This window comes from Alligator sinensis, unplaced genomic scaffold, assembly GCF_000455745.1.
Source record: "Alligator sinensis unplaced genomic scaffold, ASM45574v1 scaffold301_2, whole genome shotgun sequence".
NCBI classification, from domain to species: domain Eukaryota; kingdom Metazoa; phylum Chordata; order Crocodylia; family Alligatoridae; genus Alligator; species Alligator sinensis.
The window spans coordinates 551,182-557,164 of NW_005841874.1; the positions used below are offsets into that span (position 1 = coordinate 551,182).

The window sequence follows — 5,983 nt, forward strand, 5'->3', positions numbered from 1 at the left end:
TCTACACCCAGCCCTCTTTCCTGCTTATGCAGGGGGTCGGACTCGATGATCTATTGAGGTCCCTTCCAACCCTAACATCTATGAATCTATGAAAAGGACCTGGGGGGTGACAATAAGATGGACAGGAGCCAGCAGTGTGCCCTTGTTGCCAGGAAGGCTACCAGCATCCTGGGCTGCATTGGTAGGAGTGTTGCCAGAAGATCAAGGGAAGTGATTCTTCCCCTCTATTCAGCACCGGGGAGGCCACATCTGGAGTCCTGTGTCCCATTGTGGGCCCCCCGCTGTAGAAAGGATGTGGACACATTGGAGCTAGTCCAGCGGAGAGCAACAAAAATTATTTGGGGGCTGGGGTGCGTGACTTATGAGGAGAGGCTGAGGAAACTGGGCTTATTTAGTCTGCCAAAGAGAAAACTGAGGGGGGATTTAATAACAGCCTTTAACTCCCTGCAGGGCAGTTGCAAAGAGGATGGAGCTGGACTGGTCTCAGTGGTGACAGATGACAGGACAAGGAGCAATGGGCTCAGGTTGCTGCAAGGGACGTTTAACTTGAATATTAAGAAAAACTCTCTCACTAGGAGGGTGGTGAAGCACTGGACTAAGTTACCCAGAGAGGTGGTGGAGTCTCCATCCTTGGAGGTTTTTAAGACCCGGGTAGACAAAGCCTTGGCTGGGATGATGTAGTTGGGGCTGGTCCTGCTTGGAGCAGGGGGCTGGATTAGATGTGGCCTCCCAAGGTCCCTTCCAGCTCTCATTTTCTATGATTCTGTGATTGGATCTGGGTCTATTGGATCTGTCAGTCCCCAGCTTTCATGCCGTCTTCTTCCCTCCTCCCCAGGGCAGCACAGACCTCACACCCATGAGACTCTGGGCTATGTGGATGCTCAGCACCTGGCATCTTCCATGGTGACATTTAAGGCTGGCTTGTCAGAGCAGCCTGGTGGATTCAGAGGAAATCCAGCCATCGTTGAAGTCCCAAGGAGCTGAGCTCTTCATGAAAGGCCAGGGCTCCAGCATTGCAGCAGCCGTCAGGACACACCTGCAGCTACTCCAGGAGGAAGCAGTGGGGGTGCCTCCACCCTACACTGATGGCATCTGCCCTGTACTCTCTTCACCAGCTACTTCTGAGGTGGCAGGTGTTATTTTTAGGCTGACCTAATGAACACAAGAGACCTTTCCCCCGGGCTCTACCTGACCAGTGCTAGGGGGATGGACTAGAGGGACAGCAGAAGACAGATGGAGGGTAGAAGAGCTGCCTTGTCCCCAGCTACATCTGCTCCACAAAGGAGCAGCCAAATCTGTTTCCTCTGCCTCCTGGCTCAGCTGTGGGAACAGGTCGTTTCAGGCAGACCTGTTCAGTATGACAGCTGTCATTAGGAGGCCGCTCTTACACTGAGCAGCACAATGAAACCATGCTATTGTGTGGTCCCAGTCACTGGGACTCGAGCCCAAGGGTTGGTGAGGCTTATCACCAACAGTGCGGTCAGGTGGCACCAACACCTGCCAAGAAGAAATGTGCTAACTCATGGGCAATTGCACAAGAGGCCACCCAGTCAGCCAGGCACTCCCTATAATGTCTCTGTGGGAGCAGAGCCCTGAGCTCCACCTGGGTGGCTATGGGATGGATCTTCAGCATCAGGGCATGGCACAGGGGTGTTTGGAGTGCATGGTTTTAACCAGCAGCTGTGCAAACAATCTCAGATCCAGGCTTCTGCAGCAAGGACATGGCCTTGCATTTGATCAGGGCAGTGTTAAAAGCTTTGCTGCGGGCAGCTACCCAGAGCACATCAGGACCCATCTGGGACTTGAAGCCACTAGAACCATGTCTTTTCATCTCCACAGTGCGTTGTGCATGCCAAAGCAGGAGAGAGATGTTTTCCTTCTGACCTGGTCACTCCCATTTCACCAGAAATGTCCCCCATGCTCACCTGGCACTTTCAGTAGAGGAGAAATTCATGTACTTCTTGTTGCAATCCATTAACCCCTTTGCTGCTGCATTTCTCTGAGTCAATTGTTCTTAACCTTTTTAGACTCATGGCATGCCTCAGAAAATTTGAGCTCTCAGTTTCCTCTCCTTCTCCGCCTGCAGAAAAATATTAGAGCAATTCTTTGGTTGCAAAGGACTCAGAAAGACAACAATGCATTGCCACATTGCCTCCCTGAGGAAGTGACTTATCTCTGGCCCACTAATGGGCTGGGGCCACTGAACCTTCCTTTCCCAAACATGCCATGCGTTAGGGTGGCACAATGCCTAATCCCACACCTGGCTCCCAAGGGAGGGCAATGACCTAACAAACCATAGGAGACTGGGATGGATCCACATTTGTAGTCACCTGCTAACACACTAGGGTAGTGTTTCTCAATCGATGGGATGCATCCCACTGGTGGGACACAAAGGTCGTGTAGTGGGGACCCAGGGAAGCGGTGACAGGTGCTTCCAGGTTTGCCATCGGCGCTTCCACTGCCGTGTGCCACCGGCACTTCCAGGTTTGCTCGTCGACCAGCCGGCAGGGGGTTCCCTGCTGGCTCGTCGTTTATCATGGTGGGACCAGGGTTTTTGGGACCAATGGTTGGTGGGACCAATGGTTGGTGGGACGTAAGGTGCAAAACACTAGGGCCCTCCATCTGCCATTTCTGCTTCAAACCTGTGCCCTCTCCTTGAGGTGGGATGTGCCTTCTAGAAACAATGAAAGAATTCAGATTAGGAAGAAGTCTCCGCATCCTCAGTTACCCTCACAGGAGGTGGATGGCACCTTATTTCTAGTCTGAACATAGAAGCTGAAGCCCGACTACCACTGGATCTTGTTATGTCTTTTTCGGGGAGACTGAAGAGCCATCCACGCTCAGTGGCTCTTTCCTCGTGTGGATATTTGTAGGCCACACGCAAAGAACTTCTTCATTTCCTCTCCAAAAGAAAAACCTAACAGAAAGACTTGCTTCTTCTCACCAAGAGGAGACTCTGCTGACCTCAAATCATCCTAGCAGCATTTTTCCCCCAAGCCCCTCAGATGAGCTGCTCTATGCCTCTTAGTGAACTATGGGAGAACTCGCCTGATTTTGACTTGGGTCTTTGCTGCAGGATAAGGCATTCCCCATCATCTCTTTTCAAGTAGGGGGACACAGCTAAACTCAGTATCCAGCAATGATTTCATTAATGCCCTCTCTGGAGACACCATCCCCGCTGCTCAATATTTACCTGCCTGTACATCCACAGGAGCCTGCACAGGTTTGCTCTGTTCTTTTTCCAAGTCTATGAACACAGCATGGAGATGCCAGTTCACCGTAGCCAGATTACTTTATGCTCCTCATGTCAGGCTCAGCTACATTTCTGCGGGGATCATTTGTGTGACTTGTGGGTCATGAGAAAGATTCCCTGCAGCATTGCCTGCCCAGTGCCAGATCAGAGAGGAGACCTATGATCCAGCTCCTGAAATGTTCCCAGAGTCCCTGGAACGCCTGCAAAGTAAGGCTCCCACACTCATGCTTCAGCACGCTTTACAAGGGAACAACCAGCCCACGCAGCGCCCTGCAACTCCCGTGAGACCCTCCAATAAACATACCAGAACTCAAAACCCAATGCAGACGAGCCAGCGTGTACAGGCAGCAAGATCACGTGCACCAACTGGAGTATCCCAGGCCCAAAAGGGAGGATCACAAGCAGCAAGTGTGGCTTCTTTCTCCTTCACTGTGTGCTCAAAGCCCTCTGCCTATACTCTTGGGCCCACAAGGAGGCCAGTCTAAGACCTCCCCAGTACCATCTGCTGTTTTTAACTGCTGGCAACATGCCTTGGGTCAATGAGGCTCACCCCTTCAGGAGTTTCACTGCTCCAGCTGGAGGCAAGAGCTGAGCTCATCAAAGACCAACTCCTCACCCCCTCTGCCAAAATGAGTTCCTGGCTCTCTCAGGCTGTTAGAAAAGTGAGGTGAGAATGCAATGCACTTTGCACTGCTTCTTGCAGGTCAAGAGAAAGTTGAGATCCCAACTACCATGCTTGAAAACAGCTCCCATGAGACTGGGGAGGAGGGTCTGGAAATCTCATGGACCTTCATGGCAGCACTAACTGAGCTGGTCTCCATGCTGGGGGCAGGGGCAACATGGGGATGTCATCTATTAGCAGCTGAGGGCAAAGGGAGCTAGTCAGAGCCTTCCAGCCTGGGATGCTCCTTGCTGAAGCCAAAGAGACCCCTGCCAGGAACTGAGCCCAGCAGCCTCCCCTTGCTTGCACCTCATGGCAGCCAGCAGCAGGAGCCAGAGGACCCATCCTAGCTTCTGGACAACACTGGTCACTCTGCTCAGAGGCTTGAGTGCTGGATTGTTTCCCCAATTATTTGCTGTAATCTCTTCTCCCACCCCTTCAGCAATTGCTGCAGCCCCTCTGCTGCCCAGCTGCCCCCAGGGCACTCACCACTTTCCCTCACTTACTCTGAAAGCCTCTTCCTTATCCCAGCTTCAAACACCCCCAGAGAGAGGCTAGAAAGGGGAACACTAATGACAAACCACATCCCTTATGGATCCTGAGGCTTTCCATAAACTGTTCAAAATAGGCTGTCCTCTTGCTGTTTGGTTAAGTGCCCATAGAGGACCACTTCTCTGATCATGATTCTGAAACCTGTCCCCACCAGGAGCATGTGTACTTTCTTCCATACCTCTCTGGCACATGGGCAGAGCCAGAAGAGGTGGTCAATTGTTTCTGCCTGCCAACAGCAGGTTGGCCTTGGGCAGTTCGATGGACCTTTCTGCCCGGCACTGTTTCTCCATGCCCATACGGGGAGTGCCCGGTGGGCCGTCTGCCAGTGCTCTTTCTGTGGGTCCTTGCAGAAGATTTGCTCCCAAACAGTCTGGCAGCTGTCACCAGGTAGCAAGTCCACGGGCGATATGTCTCTTGCTCTCACCACCTCCCATATCTTGCAGTGGTTAACCAGAGTTGCTAGAGCCATGTTGTGCAGCTTGTATTTTTCCCAGAAGCACTTCACAAATAGGCACTCGGACCCCTGTCGAGGACTGTATTAAAATGGGTTTGAGTGAAACATACTGGTACTACAGGAGGACAAAGGAGGACAATAGGAACGAGATGGTGGACCTCATATGGTGGAGAGGGGACTGGCATAGACTTTCCAGAGACAAGCCCTCCAAAAAGAGAACAACGAGCACAATGGTGAGGACAGCGACGACGATGAGGACAAATATGCCGACAAGGAGTGAACGCACTAGAATGGTGATGGGTGCATGGGCATGCGGGTGCACGGTGCAAACTTTGTAACGGGGCTAAAATAGCTTAACTGGTAAAGTGCGTTTTGGTCTGTCAAGTGAACCACAGTGATCAACTGACAGGTAGAGGTACAGTTACACACACACACACACACACACACACTGTACTTCATAGAATTAAATATTTTGGCACAAAAAAACGTATGGATCCCAAGTCCCATGAGGGTGAAGACAACCACTTTCCTCCATGGTTTTTTCTTCTCTACAAGCGCCACAGGGCAGGTTCTGCATCTTGCCACAGGGGCATGTAGCAGCAGGTACAACACGGCTGTCTCACTTTTATCGCCGTAAAGCAGAAACCAAGCCAAACCACAGGCAGCCAAGATGCTGCGGATCAAAAGACCGAAGGCAGCGAGATTCACAGCACCAGAGGAACCGGGGGTGCAAGAGCCCAGCAAAGTCCCAGCCAGTTTCTCCAGCTGATGTGTCTGGAGCAGGGGAGAAATGGAGACGGAGAAGGGCAGCACTGGGGAAACAGTGCCTCGTGGGTGGAAAGGAGAAAAAGGAGGAGACATACAACCTTTTTTGTACAGAGGCCAGTACAGTCCAGGATTCCTGCCTCTTAGGTCCCCGGGGGATGCACACAGCCATGCATCCAGCACGGCCCTGCTACCTGTACGCACTGGGCTGTTACAGCAGACCACAGCAGTAAGTAGCCATTAGGCCTTAATAGGAAACTTATTTTGTTCTGTTGCTAAGGAACAGGCTCTACCGCTC

General features: G+C 51.9%; 1 protein-coding gene across 4 annotated transcripts in view; it reads right to left on the reverse strand.

The window, feature by feature from the left end:
• The window catches only part of ABCC5 (ATP binding cassette subfamily C member 5), an 84,038-nt gene extending 81,969 nt beyond the window's left edge, over positions 1 to 2,069 (reverse strand). The window contains exon 1 of one of the 4 annotated variants that reach the window (XM_006017107.3): positions 1,926 to 2,064. The gene's annotated coding sequence lies outside the window, so the exon portion shown is untranslated. Of the gene's footprint in view, positions 1 to 1,925 lie in introns of all 4 variants that reach the window. The other 3 variants (XM_025195944.1, XM_025195949.1, XM_025195947.1) reach the window with 3 other exon arrangements.
• Between the last annotated feature and the right edge of the window lie 3,914 nt (positions 2,070 to 5,983).